At 41.2% G+C, this 22,522-nt stretch overlaps 1 protein-coding gene and 1 long non-coding RNA gene across 3 annotated transcripts in view; one reads left to right on the plus strand and one right to left on the minus strand.

The window, feature by feature from the left end:
• LOC138757682 (uncharacterized) overlaps positions 1 to 8,409 on the plus strand; it is a 35,233-nt gene extending 26,824 nt beyond the window's left edge. The window contains exon 3 of the long non-coding RNA XR_011353810.1: positions 8,030 to 8,409. This is a non-coding gene — a long non-coding RNA (uncharacterized lncRNA). The remainder of the gene's footprint in view (positions 1 to 8,029) is intronic.
• Positions 1 to 22,522, minus strand: part of slc7a11 (solute carrier family 7 member 11) — a 158,624-nt gene that overhangs the window by 46,935 nt on the left and 89,167 nt on the right. The gene's annotated exons all lie outside the window — the stretch shown is intronic.

Raw genomic sequence — 22,522 nt, forward strand, 5'->3', positions numbered from 1 at the left:
ATATAATCTCTCCTTGACTTTGGTTTCTGTCATTTTTACAACCTCAGCACTACTATAAAGCATGGCTCTCTGGTATTAATCTTTTATAAATGCCTCTCTCTCTCACACACACACACACACACACACACAGATCTATTTATCTGCTTACACACACACACACACAGATCTATTTATCTGCTTACACACACACACACACACACACACACACACACACACAATGGCAGTTTTACAATATTCAATCTGGAATCTATTTATTTGCTTACACACTCAAACACACACACACACACACACACACACACACACACACACACACACACACACACACACACACACACACAATGGCAGTTTTACAATACTCAATCTGGAATCTATTTATCTGCTTATACACCCACACACACACACACACACACACACACACACACACACAATGGCAGTTTTACAATACTCATTCTGGAATTCTTTCTCCAATTCTATCCAATCTTTTGGAATTCTCCTTTGAAACTGCTTCAGAATTCTCCTTGGAATGTCATCTGTCATCCCTCCAATTTTATGCTTTGAAGCAACTTGGAATGTAAAAGTTTTATATAAGTACAAGTTAGAATAACTGCAGCTGTGTCACAGAGATTTTTTTTTCTAAGTACAAATGCATTGCAAGGCATTAGATGTGCCAACTTTGACAAGTTTATCATGGGAAAGTGGGGCACACCAGTCTATTTGCAATCCGTTTATAGATGATACGAAATCAAGGTGGAAGTAGTGACATCCCAACAAAATAATTCATGGCATATTATTTTAGCTTAAGCTTGCATTTTGGGGCTGTGCAACCAATGGTTGGGGTGCAGTTGCAGTATTTCAGATGGAGAAATTTGTGACAGGTTACTAGGTAATGTATAGAGGGCATAACTGAAGTAGTTTGCTGCTGGCAGACTCCACGACATGGATTCTATTCTCCTTCGAAATCCCTTGAAGCAGGCCTCATAAGGACTGTGAAATATTGTTTCCATGCAAGAAATCCAAAGTGTGCATACTTGGGATTCTAGAAATGATTTGTCTGCCAATCTAGAGATTGGGAGAGTGTTTGGTAGTGCTGTTGAGGAAGGTTTAAACTAATGTGGCAGGGGGATGGGATCAGGAGTAGAGAGACGGAGGGGTTTAGCATGAGGGAAGAAGTCAGAGATAGGAGGGTGAAAAGCAAAAGAGGCAGGCAGGTAACCTCAGGGCAAAAATGTAAAAGGGCCACTTTACAGCATAATGGTGATAGGGTTAAGGGTCTGGTAAAAACAAGCTTGAAGGCCTTGTGTCTTAATGCAAGGAGTATTCGTAATAAGGTGGATGATTTGAATGTGCAAATAGCTGTAAATGACTATGATACAGTTGGGATCACAGAGACATGGCTTCAAGGAGACCAAGGCTGGGAGCTTAACATTCATGGATTTTCAATATTCAGGAGGGACAGACAGAAAGGAAAAGGAGGTGGGGTAGCATTCTTGGTTAGAGAGGAGTTAAAAGCAATGGAAAGGAAGGATGTTAGCTTGAATGATGTGGAATCAATATGGGTAGAGCTGCAAAATGCAAGGGGGCAGAAGACGTTAGTGGGAGATATATATAGACCACCTAACAGTAGTAGGGGTTGGGGATGGCATTATACAGGAAATTGGAAATGCGTGCAACAAAGGCAAGGCAGTTATAATGGGTGACTTTAAGCTCCATATGGACTGAATGAATCAAATTGGTAAGGGTACTGATGAGGATGATTTCTTAGAAGGTATACGGGATAATTTTCTAACCCAGTATGTTGAAGAACCAACGAGGGAATAGGCCATTCTAGACTGGGTTCTGAGTAATGAGGAAGGGTTAGTTAACAATCTTGTTGTGCGAAGCCCTTTGGGCAAGAGTGACCACAATATGGTGGAATTTTACATTAGGATGGAAAGTGACAGGGTTAATTCTGTAACTCAGGTTCTGAACTTAAAGAAGGGTGACTTTGAGGGTATGAGACGCGAATTGATTAAGTTAGATTGGCAAATGTTACTTAAAGGATTAACTGTAGAAAGGCAATGGGAAGCATTTAAGGATCACCTGGATGAAATACAGCATTTGTTTATCCTGGTTTGGAAAAAAGAATAACTCAAGGAGGGTAGTACATCCTTGGATAACAAGGGAAATCAGGGAGAGTATCAAGTGTAAAGAGGAAGCATATAGACTAGCCAGGAAAGACAGAATACCAGAGGATTGGGAGAAATTCAGAGTTCTACAGAGGAAGCCAAAGGGATTAATCTGGAAAGGCAAAAGAGATTATGAGAGAAAGTTGGCAGGGAACATAAAAAATGACTGCAAATGTTTTTATAGATATGTAAGGAGAAAGAGACTAGTAAAGACAAATGTGGGTCCCTTACAGTCAGAAACAGGTGAATTGGTCATGGGGAACAAGGACATGGCAGACCAATTAAATAGCTACTTTAGTTCAGTCTTCACTAGAGAAAATATGAATAATCTTCAGGAAATAATAGGGGACCATAGGGCTAATGTGACGGAAGGACTGGGAAAAATAAGTGTAAGTTATGAGGTTGTGTTGGATAAATTGAAGGGATTAAAGGCAGACAAGTCCCCAGGCCCAGATGGTCTGCATCCCAGAGTGCTAAAGGAAGTAACCCATGAAATAGTGGATGCATTGTTGATAATTTTTCAAAACTCTTGAGATTCTGGAGTAGTTCCTGAGGACTGGAGGGTGGCTAATGTACCTCCACTTTTTAAAAAGGGAGGGAAAGAGAAATCAGGGAATTATAGGTCGGTTAGCTTGACATCGGTAGTGGGGAAAATGTTAGAATCAGTTATTAAGGATGTGATTGTAGCACATCTGGAAAGTGGTGAATTCATTGGTCAGAGACGGCATGGTTTTATGAAGGGAAAATCGTGTCTGACTCATCTTACTGAATTTTTTGAGGATGTAACTAGTAGAGTGGAGAGGGGAGAACCAGTAGATGTGGTTTACCTGGATTTTCAGAAGGCTTTTGATAAGGTCCCACACAGGAGATTACTATACAAACTTAAGGCACACGGTATAGGGGATATGGTATTGAGGTGGATAGAGAATTGGTTGACAGATAGGAAACAAAGAGTAGGAATAAACGGGTACTTTTCAGAATGGCAGTCAGTCACTAGTGGGCTACCACAAGGCTCAGTGCTCGGACCCCAGTTATTTACGATATATATTAATGATTTAGATGAGGAAATAGAAAACAGCATGTCCAAGTTTGCAGACGACGCAAAGCTGGATGGGATTGTAAGCTGTGTAGAGGATGTTAAGAGTGTGCAGGGTGACTTGGACAGGTTGGGTGAGTGGGCAAATGCATGGCAGATGCAATATAAAATGGATGTATGTGGTTATCCACTTTGGAGGAAAGAATGGGAGGGCTGAGTATTATCTTAATGGTATCCAATTAGGAAAAGGGAAGATGGAAAGAGACCTGGGTGTCTCTGTGCATCAGTCATTAAAAGTGGGCAGTAAAAAAGGAGAATAGCATGTTGGCGTTCATATCAAGAGGATTCGAGTACAGGAGCAGAGAGGTATTGATGCAGTTGTATAGGGCCTTGGTGAGACCTCACCTGGAGTATTGTGTTCAGTTTTGGTCTCCTTATCTGAGGAAGGACATCATTGCCATGGAGAGAGTGCAGAAAAGGTTTACCAGATTGATACCAGGGATGGCGGGACTTGCATATGAAGAAAGGCTAGAACGACTGGGCTTGTACTCGCTGGAGTTTAGACGATTAAGAGGAGATTTAATAGAAACGTTCAAAATTCTTAAGGGATTTGACAGGCTAGATGCAGGAAGATTGTTCCCAATGTTGAGCAAGTCTAGAACCAGGGGTCACCATTAAAGGGGAAGCCCTTTAGGTCTGAGATGAGGAAGAATTTTTTTCACTCAGAAGGTGGTGAATTTATGGAATTCTCTGCCACAGGAAGTGATTGAGGCTGGTTCCATAGCTATATTTAAGTTAGATTTAGTACTTGTGACGAGGGGGATCAGGGGGTATGGAGAGAGAGCTGGAACAGGATACTGAGTGGATGATCAGCCATGATCAAAATGAATGGCGGTGTAGGCTTGAAGGGCCAAATGGCCTACTCCTACACCTATTTTCTATGTATCTAGTTTGGTTCCTTCATTATTCAATGTTTTTCTTAAATAATGGATAATCTTTTGCTTAAACAGTGAATTCCAAGCTGAAATTTCCCTATGATAAATTTGAAGGAAATGTGTGTCAGATTAGGGTGGTACAGTTGGCATAGTTGTGAGCGCAATGCCTTTACAGTGCCAGCGATCTGGACTGGACCTGGGTTCAAATCTTGCACTGTCTGTAAGGACTTTGCACATTCTCCCCATGTCTGCATGGGTTTTCTCTGGGGGCTCTGGTTTCCTCCCACCCTTCAAAAAAACAAACCGAAGGTGCAGGTTAATGGGGTGTAAGTTGGGCGGCATGGACTCGTAGGGCCGAATTGGCCTGGTATAGTGCTGAATGTCTAAATTAACAACAAAAAAAAAGAGACAGATGTAGATAGTCTCATACAGATTCTGACTAAAATTGCAAAACAGTAGTTGGTTTATCTGATAAAATTCTTTGCTTCATCTACTTTCAGTCTTCAAATACATTCAGTTATTTGCATTATTAAAGGAGCAGGGTAGAAATCACACCGCTGAGCACATAAATGGCACTGAAATGGAAAGAGGAGCTAGCTTCAAGTGCACATCTCCAGTGACATGACCTGGACCAATCACAGTCAGATGCACCATCCAAAACAAACTTGCTGCATGGCAACAGCTCTAAGATGAGAAATTGCTGCTGAAAATTGTGAATGGAGTTCAAAACATTCAGGAAACTTCCATTCTCTCCATTGATTTTATCTATATCTCCCATTCCCAAGGAAAGGCAGTCAACATTCATGGACCCCTCACACCCTCGACACACTCTCTTCTCTCTCCTCCCATCAGGGAAACGTTTCGGGAATATTAAATGACCCACCGGCAGGCTTTAAGACAGTTCCTTCACTGCAGCCTTCAGGCTACTGAATCCAACCCACAACAATGCTTTCATGCTGCCTTTGCTTTGTACTAATTGATCTTTTTTTTTTCGTTGTAACTGTATACTCTGAAATTGTGGTCTTGTTCTTCTATTTTCTATGGTTGTATTATTAGACTGTTCGCAGAAGAACCCTTCTCATTCTACTTAAACTTAAATAAGTACTTGATCATATTTCGTGTGGTGTGGTGGTCATTGCATTGTAGAATATTTAAATACCTGCTAATATTAAATATGGACAGAGTGGTCTCTTAAGATACTTTCAATTGCCTCAAAGGATTGTCCTGGAATTTCACAATTAAAAAAAAATATTATGTCCTTCTCTGGAGTAATTTAGGACTCATTCACTATCAGTAAACTGGTTGGTGATATCCACAGGTTGTCAGTGGGATGAAGTAATGCAAGTCTTTTTATACTTTACAGGACTTCTTGCCTGGATGTGGCTCATGCAAAAACGGCCATTTTATTTATCTTATTTACTTTCTTTCTCTGCCAGGTTTCCAAGTCCATTGAGAAACCCATGCAGCAGCTGTGAATTTTAAATCATTCTTCCAATTGCACTGTGGGAGCCTGATTGAAATGTGCAATTAAATCTCTGAGCTTATCACAGCATGCATTCAAAAACACCATGAAAAAGAACCTAGTAAATATTAGAGCCGGACAAGTTGCCAACATTAATGCTTTAAACTTTCACACACTAAAGTTAAAATCTTTAATTCTGTTTCATTCCCCAAATGAGTTGTTTGAGGCATCAAGTGTTTTCAGCACTTCTACTGTTGTTTCAGTCAATGTTTGGGTTCAACCTCTGAACCTTAAGGGTGAGGAAAGTGTCTCGATAAAAAAAAACTCTTAAAAGCTTCAATCAGCAAAGTTTAATATTGGTTAATCTTAGTACAATCTTTCATTGTCTGGCTGTAGATACAGTAAACCTTTCGAAAGAAGTAAAATAAGATCAATTGTCTGTTTGAAATCTTCAGATTTGGCCTGGTTGTTAACAGTTTTGTCATCATCTGGGTCACTCTGCAGTACAAACAACTCTTGCTGACAACTGAGCCTTAGCACTGGCATCTGTATTTGGCTTGCACTGATACCTCAACAGTAATCACAGAATGAGTAAAATTCTGCAAACTTAGTTTATATTGAATATATTGTGCATGCTGTCATAAAGGAACAAGAAGACCCCTGGAATTTCCACCCAAAATTATGGTTTTGAGTGACACCCTTTGCATAAGATGACCCACCCCCAAATCTGGCACTTACTGCTGACCAGTGGATGCTGTTATAAGCATATCACAATACTTTAATAACAAATGATCATTTGAAGGTTTTAATTTTATTTGAACATTTTAAAAATAAACCATTGTTGGTTCCTGTAACAGGCCGTTTAAAGCCTGTATAGACCTGACTGCGGTCAGACTGGGCACAAGGAGTGCTGAGACTTCACAAATAACTAACAGGGCAAGCTCGAGATTGCATTGGAGCCCATGGGAAGATTCCAGGTGTACCTGCATTGAGATTTCTTCATCAAGGTATGGATTTTACATTTGGTGTTTGGGATGACCCCTAATTTTAAGGTGATGGCATATACGGTACAAAACACAATATAAATTAAATTAACAAGTTAACAAATGAAATGAAATAATTTAGTGAAGATTTTCTCGGAAACCTAGAGTTTATGTTTCACAAATCAGTTCACCATAGAGCTCATGTGACTGGTCTATACTGTACAACAGAATTTGTAATGATTAAAAATAATGTTCAGTTCATTCTATGGGTGAAGTAAATATACCACATTTTAACACATTCTGGCATGGGGTTCAAAAATTTATGGTCTTTCCAATATATTCCAAATGTAATTTGGGAGGTAGCTTTAATTGGAGAGCAACAGATGTTACAGGTCTGAGATTACCCCAGAAATTCCCCCACCCCCCCACAAATTTGAGCACAGAATCTCCACCTGATTCCTCAAGAATCACAACTTATCATTATATGATTTGATATCCCATGGAAGATTCTCCATCAGCAGTATCAAACAGATTGAATAAAGTCGATAAGTAGAGGCTTCCACTCTGGGTTTCCCAGACTGTGAGTTCTTTCTCATTTCCTGCCTGTGGCCCTCCCACTCCCCCTTCCAACCTGAGATGGTTATGGTGAAGTTTTGCAAGCCAAATTAAAAGTGAGAGAAAATGGAATGAGCCTTAATTTGTGCTGGTAGGAGATGTCTCCTGGAGCTTTCTTCAAATAATCAGTTATCTCCAAACACCTTGCTCAGATAAAAAGCCAACTTTGGTATTTAAATAATGTAAAATCATTAAAATAAATTTAATGATCCTATGATTTCTTTCCCAGATTGAAAGAAATCAAAGGGCTATTAAAATTGCTTAATCTTCCTTCATCACTCAAACAGTTTATCTGATCACAATTATATAGATGTTTGTGAGAGTTTGCTGTGAACATTAACTGCCCAATTTCCAAATTACAATGACAATGTTTCAAAATGTCCTCCAATGTATGTAAAAGGATTTGGCATCAAAGGAGTACAACATAGGAACAGGCCCATTGATCCAGGAGACCTGCGCTGAACACAATACCAAAATTAAATTAAATATCTTCTGCCTGCATATGACCCCTATCCCTCCATTCCCTGGGTATTCATGCATCCAATAAAAGGCCTGTTAAATGCTACTAACCTATGCGGTTTCATGACTAACTCTGGGCCCACACTCCTCCTTTAGGCTTTCAACTTAAATGCATGTCCTCCAATATTTGCCATTTTTACCCTCGAGAAATGTTTTTGTCTACACTATCTACGTGTCTCATATTTTTATATGCTTCTATCAGGGCCCCTTCAGCCTCTATTTGGAAAACAACCCAAGTTTGTCCAACTTCTCCTAATAGCTCATATCTTTGGAACCAGGCAGCGTTTTGATAAATCTCTTCTGTATCCTTTCAGAGTCTCCACATCTTTCCTGAAATGGATCAATCAGAATTACACACAATACGGTTCTCCAAATGCAGCCTAAAGAATGACCAGGTGCTACACTGTCAAAGGATCCAGAAGGATTCAAGTTCCTATTCTATTGCCTGATCTTCTCACTTGCTCCAAGAGCAAGTAATCAATAAGTAATTAGGTGGACTAGGCTATTCCCTAAATTAGGGAAACTTTTGTTAAACCATTTCAATTATATCTAAACCATTTTTAAAACAGGAACCTTCAATCAAATATAACCTGTAATATGGGAAACTGCCCCTTTGATTGATATACTGACTGACTGACCATGGAAATCTGGCATGGATGATTGGCACAGTGACCAAGAAACACAAGAATCACAAATCTTTAACAGCACAAAGTGTTTAATTCTCTAGTGCAAAGAAGTATTCCTTGCAAATCCAAACATTGAGCACTGTTACAAAAGAATTCACTTAAGCACTGTGTCTTTGATTGAAAATTATACAGTAATGTTTTGTTTCTGCTGAGATTGCCTGGCCCGAGTCCAGTCTTTGGCAAAGAAGTTTCACTAGTATGACATTTCTACACAGTGAGAGTCAAAGAAAAAAAAATCAAGCCTTTTGTTAATTAAAAATTGAGCTGTTCAAAAACTTTGTAGAATAAAAGCATTTTCAATTTTGTCCTTGAGTCCCCAATGAGGACTCACATGGAGAGGACTGTGCATCATTGGGGCCAATTCCTCACTGGATTACAATCCAAGTATGTACCCACTGCCAATTTTCCTCTCACAACAGCATGGCACCTCATCCTGCCTGTGTACTGTTCCTAACACCCAGCCAAATTTGATGATTTTCCATCTCAGGAGATTTGAGCTTGGCTGTTTATGCTTCAGATCCAGATCTCGTGGATTTTTTTTTATTAGAATGATAGGAACACCATCTGCTTTAAATTGTACATAGACTTTGAAGAGAGTTAAGGGTAGAGAAGAGGGGAATCGTTTCCCTGATATCAGATGTCAACTTAAAGCCCAATGTCAATGTTGAAAACTCTTTGTATGTTGTAAAATTGCAAGATACTTAGAAAAATAAGGTAACAAATATTTTTTCCAATGAAGAAAATTTGTGGTTGAGGAGTCACGTGATCGAGTAGTGGCCGGACGGTGAACTCCAGCCCTCTCCAGAAAAGTCGGAAAAAATAAAGGAAAACACAAAGGCACAAAAATAAAAATTAAAGTAAAGTGAGTATAAAGGTGGAAAGAAGATGGCGATGAAAAAAGAAAAATCGAAACCAACGGTAAGAAGAGAGGAAGAAAAGACAACGGAAGAAGAAGGAGAAGGCCTCACCTGTTCGAAGAGGCCCGCGGTGGAGAGAGAAACCCGCTCCCTCAGGTCGGTAGAAAGTGGACTACAAAAATGGCTCGCTGAGCCGAGTAAAAGTGTGCAACCGCGCATGCAAAAAAACACACCGACGGGAGGGGTGACCAGCTGGGGAGTCGATCTCCACAGCCGGCAATGACAGCTGCAGAACAGCAGCAGCAAGAGGAGAACATAGAAGACAACGAAAACAAGAAAGAAGAGAAGAAAAGGACAACAAAGAAACAACAGATGGCCAACCCAGAGGAAGAAGAAGAGGAAGAGGAAGAGTACAGTGAAATAGAAGAAGAAGGGAAAGGCAAGACAAAGGATATACTTTCTCTTATTAAAGAATACATGGAGTCATTTAAAGAATGGCAAGCGCAAGAATTTAATAATTTAAGAAGAAGAATAAACAATACAGAAGAGAAAATGAATAAAATAGATATGACCTTATCAGAAATGGGAAAAAGAATGGACAAGGTGGAAGAACGAGAAGCAGCAGTAGAAATGGAGGTAGAGGACTTAAAAAAGAAATTAGAGGAATCTAATAAAAAAGTTAAAGAGACACAAGAGCTGTTAGCTCAGAAAATAGATATAATGGAAAATTATAACAGAAGAAATAACATAAAGATAGTGGGCCTTAAGGAAGATGAAGAAGGCAAGAATATGAGAGAGTTTATAAAAGATTGGATCCCCAGGATCCTAGGATGTCCAGAACTACAGCAAGAAATGGAAATAGAAAGGGCACATAGAGCATTGGCCTTTAAACCACAACCACAACAAAAGCCAAAATCTATTTTAGTAAAATTCCTAAGATATACTACAAGAGAAAAAGTACTGGAGAAAACAATGGAGAAAGTAGGAGAGGACAACAAGCCACTGGAGTACAAAGGGCGAAAAATCTTCATTTATCCAGATATAAGTTTTGAACTCCTGAAGAAGAGAAAGGAGTTCAATACAGCAAAGACGATTTTATGGAAGAAAGGGTATAAATTTATACTAAAGCATCCAGCGGTATTGAAAATATTTATTCCAGGACAGCAAAACAGACTATTCTCGGATCCAGAGGAAGCACCAAAATTTGCATAACAATTACAAAATAGACTGAGAGATGAAGACGTGTAACGAGAGTACAAAAGACTGCGAACTAAAAAGACACACAAGTTTTGAACTCCTGAAGAAGAGGAAGGAGTTCAATACAGCGAAAACGATCTTATGGGGGAAAACTATTCTCGGATCCAGAGGAAGCAAGGAAATTTACAGAACAACTACAAAACAAGCAGAGAGATGAAGACATGTAATAAGAGTAAAAATGACCATGATTTATATGTATGTGGGTAAAGAGGTATATGTGTGTATATGTATAGTGTGCATATATGAATGTATCCGTATTTAGAGGAAAATATAGAGAGTATAGACAAGAACTAATAAGGGAAGGAAATGGAATAGAGGGAATAAGGAGGGAATTAAAAGAGTGACCTTTGTTACATATGAAAAGTGAAATCTTTTCTGGGGGGGCTGGGTGGGGAGGAGTTACGGTCACTGCAAAATCAGCTGACGCTTGAGAGTGAATTCGCAAATCCAAATGGAGAGGGGAGATGTGGTTGTCTGACAAGGGATAAAGGACAACTCAGGAGGGGAAGGGGAGATTGGGGCTAAAGAAGTTTTAAATAGGAGAATAAGGAAAATGTTTGATGTTTTAGGAATGTTGTCTTATAAAGGGTTCAAAACAAGAAAACAGAAATGGATAAGAAGGAAAGGTAATGATGGAGAAACGGAAAGGGAAGATAAACAAAGTATTAAATGGCTACGTTGAACTATATGACTTTAAATATTAATGAAATACATAACCAAATTAAAAGGAAGAAACTGCTAAATTTACTGAAAAAAGAAAAAATTGATATAGCATTTGTGCAAGAAACACATTTAACTGAATTGGAGCACAAGAAATTAAAGAGAGATTGGGTAGGACACGTAACAGCAGCATCGTATAATTCAAAAGCAAGAGGAGTAGCTATATTAATTAGTAAAAATGTGCCATTTAAAATAGAAGAGGAAATAATAGATCCAGCAGGGAGATATGTAATGATAAAATGTCAGATATATTCGGAGTTTTGGAATGTATATTCACCTAACGAAGAAGATCAAAAGTTTATGCAAGATATATTTTTGAAGATAGCAGATACGCAAGGGAACATACTAATAGGAGGGGATTTCAACCTGAATTTGGATTCAAATATGGACAAAACTGGGAAAAAAATTAACAGAAAGAACAAAGTAACCAAATTTATAATTAAATCGATGGAAGAAATGCAACTTTTGGAAATATGGAGGAAACAACACCCAAAGGAAAAGGAATATTCATATTACTCGACTAGACATAAAACATACTCAAGAATAGACCTATTTTTGTTATCAGCTCATATGCAAGATAGAGTAAGAAAAACAGAATATAAAGCTAGAATACTATCGGACCATTCACCCTTAATATTGACAGTAAAGTTAGAGGACATCCCTCCAAGAATGTATAGATGGAAATTAAACCCCATGTTACTCAAAAGGCAGGATTTTAGAGAATTTATTGAAAGACAAATTAAAATGTATTTTGAAATAAATACGAAATCAGTGAAAGATAAGTTTATACTATGGGATGCAATGAAAGCATTCATTAGAGGGCAAATAATAAGTTATGTAACCAAAATGAAAAAGGACTATAATCAGGAAACAGAGCAGTTGGAAAGGGAAATAGTAAATATAGAAAAAGAATTAGCAATGAAGGAAGATACAACTAAAAGAAGAGAATTGGCAGATAAAAAAATAAAATATGAAACACTACAAACATATAAGGTGGAGAAGAATATAATGAAGACAAAACAGAAATATTATGAACTAGGTGAAAAAACGCACAAAATCCTAGCATGGCAGCTTAAGACAGAACAAGCTAAGAAAATGGTATTGGCATCAAGGAAAAAAGACAAACAAATTACATATAATCCAAAAGAAATTAAGGAAAACTTTAGAGAATTCTATGAACAATTATACCGAACTGAAAACAAAGGGAAAGAAGGGAAAATAGATGAATTTCTAACTAAAATTGAACTACCAAAACTACAAATAGAGGAACAAAATAAATTAACAGAGCCATTTGGAATAGTAGAAATACAAGAGATAATAAAAAAAATACCAAATAATAAGACACCAGGAGAGGATGGATTCCCAATAGAATTCTATAAAACATTTAAAGACTTATTAATTCCGCCCCTCCTGGAAGTAATCAACCAGATTGATAAAACACAAAGCTTACCAGATTCATGTAAAACAGCAATAATTACAGTAATACTAAAGCAAGGGAAAGATCCACTCACACCAGCGTCATATAGACCAATATCTTTACTTAACACAGATTATAAGATAATAGCTAAACTATTAGCAAACAGATTAGCAGAGTATGTACCGAAAATGGTAAATCTAGACCAAACTGGATTTATCAAAAAAAGACGCACAACAGACAATATTTGTAAATTTATTAACTTAATTCATGCAGTAGAAGGGAATAAAGCGCCAACAGTAGCAGTTGCTTTAGATGCAGAGAAGGCCTTTGACAGAGTAGAATGGAATTATTTGTTCAAAGTATTGCAAAAATTCAGTTTACCGGAGAAGTATATTAATTGGATTAAAGCATTACATAAGGGACCATTAGCGAAAGTGACAGTAAATGGACATGTATCAAAGCAATTTAACTTAAGCAGGTCAACACGGCAGGGATGCCCACTATCACCTTTATTGTTCGCGTTAGCTATAGAACCACTAGCAGAATTGCTAAGAACAGAAAATAATATAAAAGGGATAAAAAGAAAAGACAAGGAATATAAAATCAGTTTATTTGCGGATGATGTTATAGTATACTTAGCAGAACCAGAACTATCAATAAAAGAATTATATAAGAAATTGAAGGAATATGGAGAAGTGTCGGGTTACAAGATAAACGTAAATAAAAGTGAAGCAATGCCTATGAATAATGCGGATTTCTCAAAATTTAAGAAGGAATCACCATTTAGATGGCAAATGCAAGCAATAAGATACCTAGGTGTACAAATAAATAAAAATCTCGGCCAACTATATAAACTCAATTATTATCCACTAATGAAAAAATTACAGGACGATTTAGAGCATTGGAAAGATTTACCACTAACACTAATAGGAAGGGTAAACTGTATTAAAATGAACATTTTTCCAAGGATATTATACCTATTTCAGGCATTGCCAATACAACTGACAGAGAAATTCTTCAAGGAGTTAAAGAAAATAATAAGGAAATTTTTATGGAAAGGGGGGAAACCGAGGATAGCACTAGATAAATTAACAGAATGGTATAAACAAGGAGGCTTACAACTGCCAAACTTTAAAAATTATTATAGAGCCGCACAATTAAGATACCTATCAGATTTTTATCAAACAAGGGAAAAGCCAGATTGGACCAGATTAGAATTAGATAAAATAGGGGAAAAGATACCTGAACACATATTATATAAATGGGATGAAAAATTGGTACAACATAGAAGTTCTCCAGTATTACATCATCTACTCAATATTTGGAAGAAGATTCATGTAGAAAGAAATAAAACAAATTATCAGTTACCAAAACTAATATTTACGCAAAATAAGTTACTCCCTTTTACAATAGATAACCTTTCCTTTAGAGAATGGGAGAAAAAAGGGATTAAAAGAATAGAAAATTGTTTTTCAGGAAATAGATTATTATCCTTTGAACAAATGAAAGATAAATTCAATATAACTCAAGATACAGCGCTGGCATATTACCAATTGAGATCCTACTTGAAGGACAAATTAAGAAGCAGTCTGAGGTTACCAGAGGGAAGTAACTTTGAATATGTGATTACAGATACAATGATAATCAAAAGATTTATAACAAATATGTATATTAAACTGCAAGAAAAGGAGAATGAGGAAACAAATGGTAAAACTAAACAAAAATGGGAACAAGATTTAAAGATAAAAAAGGAAACATGGGAGAAGTTATGCTCTGGAACGATGAGAAATACAATAAATACGAGGTTACGTATGATACAATATAACTGGATACACAGGCTATACATTACACCTCAAAGGTTAAATAAATGGGACCCAACAGTATCTGATAGATGTTTTGGATGTAAAAAAGAAATGGGAACAACAGTTCATGCAATCTGGACATGTGAGAAAGTAGAAAAATTTTGGGAAGATCTAAATCAGATATTAAATAAAATAACAGAAAACAATATACCAAAGAATCCAGAGATCTTCCTCCTAAGTAACATAAAAAACAAAGAATTTGGAATTGATTTGGAAGATGCACAAAAAAGATTTGTTAAGATAGCTCTAGCCGTAGCAAAAAAATGTATTATGTCAACCTGGAAATTGGAAGATAATTTGAAAATACAACAATGGTATATAGAAATGAATAAATGTATTCCATTTGAAAAAAATAACATATAGTTTAAGAAATAATATTGAAATATTCGAACAAATATGGGAGCCTTACATGAAACACAATAGCGAAAACCTACCGGAGACAATCACTACCTAAGTTAACGGAAGGAAAAGGAAATGAAAAGAATGGACTCAGTGGAATTTCTTGTGTATTTTTATTGAATGACAACATTGTTTGACTGGTTTAATGTATCCTAGATTTTGTACTTTAAATGGATGGGAGGGTGGAGGTAGGGAGGGTGGGATGGGAGGAGGGGGGGGGGGGTAGAAAATGGCACTGTATATGTGTGAAAAGGAAAAAGTGTGTATCATGGTTAATGTGATTTATGGTGTGAAAAATAAAAAAATGAAAAAAAAAAGAAAATTTGTGGTTGCAAACCCAAATGTTGCACTTGTAAGCTTGTATGTTCCAATATTCTCAATTGTACTGCCACATTTGAGACATACGAGCTTTGTATGTTTTCCTTTACCACAGAAGCTGCTGGCTGTAAACAAATCTACAGGGTTATCATTTAAGATGATAGTTCATATAAAAAAACTTCAAATTGTATATTTGCAATTTTTAAACAAGAACAAAAGATAGATGGTTTATTTTTTAGTTGCTGATTATGTTTATCTAAGTTTGGATAATTTTCAGTGGCAAATTTATCCCACCAAAAGTGGCTCCAAGACGCTGACTCTGATCCTTCCAGGGAGTAGTCCCTGGGGAAGAGTGGAGCACTCCATCTCGCTTCATAAATATACAGCTGCTGCAAGTTGCTGGCTAGGGGCGGTCTGATGATGTATGATGATGCTGTCAGCCCGAATCCTAGGACCTAATTGAGTCGAGATCTATACAGACACTGTCACATTTCAGTCTTATCATTCTTAGATGAGAGGATATCGCCCTGAAGCCGCATGTTCGTCCTCTCCACACAGCTGTCGACCATCCTGCCCAGTCTTTACAGCTGTTCTTGCTCTCAGATCCTGCAGTGTTTTGTGTTCATTATAACACCACCAGGTTGATTTCACAGCTCAGCATGCTCCAGAAGGCAGGTCTTGCACTCTCTGCCCAGGTGATGAAGCTGCAGAGAGGGTGAAGCCACTGCGATGGATGGCGAGGAGCAGCTGAAGGTGGCAAAATCCACCTTGAAGGTGAAGGTAAACAGGAGCAAGTAGAGGAAGACACGGCTGGGCAGGGGTCGATCGCATTGGGTAGCTGGATTTTTTTAATGGAGATTTGGTTGGGCAGAAGAATGACCAATGGCCGACTTTGTTACCCATAATCCCTCATGCAGCTTGAACTGCTCTGCGTTTCCCAAAGCGGTTCAAGCTGCATGGGGGATTATGGTTAATGAAGATGGCCATTGCTCGCAGCGTATTTATGCCGGTGTTCAAGCTGCATGGGGGATTATGGTTAATGAAGATGGCCATTGCTCGCAGCGTATTTATGCCGGCATGTTGACGCACAGTGCTATGGCAAATCTTGCCCCACCTACATCGGCTCCAGAGGACGAAATGAGGCACTGCTGGTGCAGCCTTTTAGAGCTGTTCTATAAAAAGATAAGTGCAGATTTTTCTCCACCAATTGTGCCAACCTTGAAGCGAAGGCCCTCCATAAAAACGCCTATTGTTTCAAGTCAAAGAGTCTTCATTTGAACTGTGAAGAAGAGAATATACTGTCCTCTAACCTCTAAGAGAATCAGTGTCTTTGTTGGTATTTAAATGGTTGTTGTATGTCTGTATTTTTGTATTTGTACTATTTAAGGGATAGGGAGGGGAGGGTGTAAGGGGAGGGGGGGAATAAGGACTCTGTAAATCATAAGACATGGAAAGAGAATGTTATATTTTGTTTATTGGATTTGCATGAGTCTTTAGAAAATAAAAAATAAAATCTTCAAAAAAAGGAGATAATATGTTAGTATCAAATTACATGAAAGGTGAGAGAGGCATGGTAGGATAATAGGAATTTCTCTAGTATGGGGGTCTCCAAAGTGGTTGACATTGACCCCTCCCAGGGTTCGTCGGGACCATCCAGGGGGTTGATAAATTCCAGGGGGTGGGATATCGATAACGTGCGGGGGGGGGGGGGAGGTTGATTTTAAATTATACCCCCCCCACCCCGGTCCAGCACAGCTGCCGCTACCCCACCCCCAATGCACCATGGTTGGGAGGGAAGGAAGGGTTTCCTGCCATGAACCTTCATGCGCCGCTGTCACACTTCCCCCTCATCGCACATGCACCAGCTGGCCATGCACAGCCTACAAACCCCGGGACGCTGCATTTAACACGTTGTGTCCCTTAATTTGTCATCTATTGGGGGTGTAGAGCTCGAGGCAGCACCAGATGGAGGACAGAAGGCTTAAAAGACTGACTGTCTGGCGTAAAACTGGATATCTGACCACCCTACCCAGTGACCCTCTTGCCCCTCCCCCCCACCTCCATCCAGCCCCTGACCCCTCTCCCCATCCAGTGTCAGGATTTCATGTCTGGGAGCTGATGAGGGACAATGTAGTCCCTGAAGGGGTTAATGGTGTAAAAGTTTTGGGGACCCCTGCTCTAGTTGGATGAGCTCAGCATTGTACTGAGGAGTTGTAAATTACATTATCTGGTCAATGTTTAATTGGGGGCAGTTGGGGAGAGAGAGGAACAAAGGAAGTGAAAGTTGTGTCATATATGATTGCAGGCCAAGCTGTGCGACAGAAGAGAAAAAAAAAATAAGACATCTCAGATGACTGGCCAATTCTTGAAACAGACAAAGAACGAGAACTGCCTGTAGCTGTAGAATTTGATGTCAAGTTTGAAAGGCTGCAACACATCCAGACGGACGGTGACGTGTGGTTCCCCAGGCTCACATTGGGCTTTGTTATAAGAGTGCAGGCTGACTGCTGAGTGTTTCCAGCATTTTCTGTTTTATTTCAAGTTTCCAGCAACTACAGTCTTTTGATATTCTTTTATCAATCATTTCAACTGATTGAGTGAGCGTTACCTCAGGAATAAAACTCATATCAAGGAACTCAACAAGTTCTTTTTCTTTGGCTTGGGTTCGCGGACGAAGATTTATGGAGGGGTATGTCCTCGTGTGCTGCAGGCTTGTTGGTGACTGACAAATCCGATGCAGGACAGGCAGGCACGGTTGCAGCAGTTGTAAGGGAAAATTGGTTGCTTGGGGTTGGGTGTTGGGTTTTTCATCCTTTGTCTTTTGTCAGTGAGGTGGGCTCTGCGGTCTTCTTCAAAGAGGTTGCTGCCCATCGAACTGTGAGGCGCCAAGATGCACGGTTGGAGGCGATATCAGCCCACTGGTGATGGGCAATGTGGCAGGCACCAAGAGATTTCTTTAAGCAGTCCTTGTACCTCTTCTTTGGTGCACCTCTGTTTCAGTGGCCAGTGGAGAGCTCACCATATAACACGATCTTGGGAAGGCGATGGTCCTCCATTCTGGAGACGTGACCCACCCAGCGCAGTTGGGTCTTCAGCAGCGTGGATTCGATGCTTGTGGACTCTGCCAGCTCAAGTACTTCGATGTTGCTGATGAAGTCACTCCAATGAATGTTGAGGATGGAGCGGAGACAGCGCTGATGGAAGCGTTCTAGGAGCCGTAGGTGATGCCGGTAGAGGACACTCTAATTTTTGTGTGTTTCTTCAGGTGGTTGTTTTTCCAGACTCTTTTGTGTAGTCTTCCAAAGGCGCTATTTGCATTGGTGAGTGTGTTGTCCATCTCGTTGTCGATCCTTGCATCAGATGAAATAGTGCAGCCGAGGTAGGTAAACTGGTTGACCGTTTTGAGTTCTATGTGCCCAATGGAGATGTGGGCGGGGGGGGTGCTGGTCGTCATGGTGGGGAGCTGGCTGGTGGAGGACCTCAGTTTTCTTCAGGCTGACTTCCAGGCCAAACATTTTGGCAGTTTCCACAAAACAGGTCGTCATGCGCTGGAGAGCTGGCTCTGAATGGGCAACTAAAGCAGCATTGTCTGCAAAGAGTAGTTCATGGACAAGTTGCTCTTGTGTCTTGTTGTGAGCTTTCAGGCGCCTCAGATTGAAGAGACTGCCATCCGTGCGATAACGGATTTAAACAGCGTCTTCATAGTTAAGGTCTTCCATGGCTTGTTTCAACATCATGCTGAAGAAGATAGTAAAGAGGGTTGGTGCAAGGCCGCAGCCTTGCTTCACGCCGTTGTCAATGGAGAAGGGTTCAGAGAGCTCATTGCTGTATCTGACCCGACCTTGTTGGTTTTTGTGCAGTTAGATAACCATGTTGAGGAACTTCGGGGGGCATCTGAGGCGCTCTAGTATTTGCCAAAGCCCTTTCCTGCTCACGGTGATGAAGGCTTTGGTGAGGTCAACAAAGGTGATGTAGAGTCTTTGTTATGTTCTCTGCACTTTTCTTGGAGCTGTCTGAGGGCAAAGACCATGTCAGTAGTTCCTCTGATTGCACGAAAGCCAGACTGTGATTCTGGGAGGACATTTTCGGCAACACTAGGTATTAGTCTATTAAGGAGAATCCTAGGAAGATTTTGCCTGCAATTGAGAGCAGCGTGTTTCCCCTGTAGTTTGAGCAGTCTGATTTCTCGCCCTTGTTTTTGTACAGGGTGATGATGATAGCATCACGAAGGTCCTGAGGCAGCTTTCCTTGGTCCCAGCAGAGCATGAAAAACTCATGCAGTTTGGTATGCAGAGTTTTGCCGCCGGCCTTCCAGACCTCTGGGGGATTCCATCCATACCTTCTGCTTTGCCACTTTTCAGTTGTTCAATTGCCTTATATATCTCTTCCCAGGTAAGGACCTCATCCAGCTCTAGACTCAAGCGCTGTTGAGGGAGCTGGAGCAGGGTGGATTCTTGGACTGAGCAGTTGGCACTGAAAAGAGATTGGAAGTGTTCTGACCATCGATTGATGATGGAGATCTTGTCGCTGAGGAGGACTTTGCCATCTGAGCTGCGCAGCGGGTTTGGACTTGGGGTGAGGGGCCGTACACAGCCTTTCTTTGGCTTGGCTTCGCGGACGAAGATTTATGGAGGGGGTAAAAAGTCCACGTCAGCTGCAGGCTCGTTTGTGGCTGACAAGTCCGATGCGGGACAGGCAGACACGATTGCAGCGGTTGCAGGGGAAAATTGGTTGGTTGGGGTTGGGTGTTGGGTTTTTCCTCCTTTGCCTTTTGTCAGTGAGGTGGGCTCTGTGGTCTTCTTCAAAGGAGGTTGCTGCCCGCCAAACTGTGAGGCGCCAAGATGCACGGTTTGAGGCGTTATCAGCCCACTGGCGGTGGTCAATGTGGCAGGCACCAAGAGATTTCTTTAGGCAGTCCTTGTACCTTTTCTTTGGTGCACCTCTGTCACGGTGGCCAGTGGAGAGCTCGCCATATAACACGATCTTGGGAAGGCGATGGTCCTCCATTCTGGAGATGTGACCCATCCAGCGCAGCTGGATCTTCAGCAGCGTGGACTCGATGCTGTCGACCTCTGCCATCTCGAGTACTTCGACGTTAGGGATGTAAGCGCTCCAATGGATGTTGAGGATGGAGCGGAGACAACGCTGGTGGAAGCGTTCTAGGAGCCGTAGGTGGTGCCGGTAGAGGACCCATGATTCGGAGCCGAACAGGAGTGTGGGTATGACAACGGCTCTGTATACGCTTATCTTTGTGAGGTTTTTCAGTTGGTTGTTTTTCCAGACTCTTTTGTGTAGTCTTCCAAAGGCGCTATTTGCCTTGGCGAGTCTGTTGTCTATCTCATTTTCGATCCTTGCATCTGATGAAATGGTGCAGCCGAGATAGGTAAACTGGTTGACTGTTTTGAGTTTTGTGTGCCCGATGGAGATGTGGGGGGGCTGGTAATCATGGTGGGGAGCTGGCTGATGGAGGACCTCAGTTTTCTTCAGGCTGACTTCCAGGCCAAACATTTTGGCAGTTTCCGCAAAGCAGGACGTCAAGCGCTGAAGAGCTGGCTCTGAATGGGCAACTAAAGCGGCATCGTCTGCAAAGAGTAGTTCACGGACAAGTTTCTCTTGTGTCTTGGTGTGAGCTTGCAGGCGCCTCAGATTGAAGAGACTGCCATCCGTGCGGTACCGGATATAAACAGCGTCTTCATTGTTGGGGTCTTTCATGGCTTGGTTCAGCATCATGCTGAAGAAGATTGAAAAGAGGGTTGGTGCGAGAACACAGCCTTGCTTCACGCCATTGTTAATGGGGAAGGGTTCAGAGAGCTCATTGCTGTATCTGACCCGACCTTGTTGGTTTTCGTGCAGTTGGATAATCATGTTGAGGAACTTTGGGGGACATCCGATGCGCTCTAGTATTTGCCAAAGCCCTTTCCTGCTCACGGTGTCGAAGGCTTTGGTGAGCCTTTAGAGCCTCGTAAAAACCACTGAAGTCGCCAATGTCCGCGCTGAGCTGGGTTCGTTTGGCGAGGCTAGTCCACCACTCATTTTGGATCTCCCGGAGTTTGCGCTGAAGATGCCTGCACGCGCGACGGAAGGCTTGTTTCTTCTCTGGCCAGGACGGCTTTGTAAGGTGAGCCTGGTGGGCAGCTCGCTTCTTTGCCAGCAGCTCCTGGATTTCCTGGCTGTTTTCGTTGAACCAGTCCTTGTTTTTCCTGGAGGAGAAGCCCAGTACCTCTTCAGTGGATTGCAGTATGGCCGTTTTCAGCTGATCCCAGAGGGTCTAAGGAGATGTGTCCATGAGGCATTTTGCATCCTCGAGCTTTGCTTGGAGGTTTGCCTGGAAGTTTCCTCTCACTTCGTCTGACTGCAAGTTTCAAACACTGAACCTCTTTCTGGGGGCTCCACTGTTCTTGAACTTTGGCTTGAAGTGAAGGTTGAGCTTGCAGCGAACAAGCTGGTGTGGCATTCCGCGCTGGGCATGACCCTGGTGTAGAGCATATCTCGTTTGTCTCTTCCTCGCACCAGAACGTAGTCCAAGAGGTGCCAGTGTTTAGATCGGGGATGCATCCAGGTAGTCTTCAGGCTGTCTCTCTGCTGGAAAAGGGTGTTTGTAATGACAAGCCGCTGTTCTGCGCAGAGCTCCAACAGGAGGTGCCCGTTGTCATTGCACTTGCCGACACCATGCTTGCCAAGGATTCCTGGCCAGGTTTCTGAGTCTTTGCCGACGCGAGCATTGAAGTCGCCAAGGATGACAACCTTGTCGGCTGTAGGGGTGCGTTGGATAAGGTTGCGCAGATCAGTGTAGAACTTGTCCTTTTCTGCTGGTTCCGCCTGGAGGGTTGGAGCATAGACACTGATGAGGGTGATGCGACGCTTGTTTTGAAGGGGGAGTCGCATGGACATGATCCGGTCAGAGTGGCCTATCGGGAGGTTTTCGAGTTTGGAGGCAATGGAGTTCTTCACCATGAAGCCAACACCAGATAGGCGTCGTTCAGCCTGAGGCTTGCCAGACCAGTAGAGTGTGTAGCCCGCGCTGTGTTCTTGGAGGCTGCCTACATCTGCAAGGCGGACTTCACTGAGAGCGGCTAGGTCGATGTCGAGTCTGAGGAGTTCATGTGCAATGAGGGCAGACCGACGTTCAGGTTGGTGGCTGTCAGCTTTGTCTAGCATGGTTCTGATGTTCCAGCATGCTAGCTTGAGTTTGTGTGCATCTTTTGAGGGGGAGGATGTGGACATGTCCTCGGGCCTGCGCAAAGGAGTTTTTAGGTGGAGTGCAGTGTGCACAGTACTGGCCCCACCCTTT

The sequence above is a fragment of the Narcine bancroftii genome, chromosome 3 (assembly GCF_036971445.1).
Source record: "Narcine bancroftii isolate sNarBan1 chromosome 3, sNarBan1.hap1, whole genome shotgun sequence".
NCBI classification, from domain to species: domain Eukaryota; kingdom Metazoa; phylum Chordata; class Chondrichthyes; order Torpediniformes; family Narcinidae; genus Narcine; species Narcine bancroftii.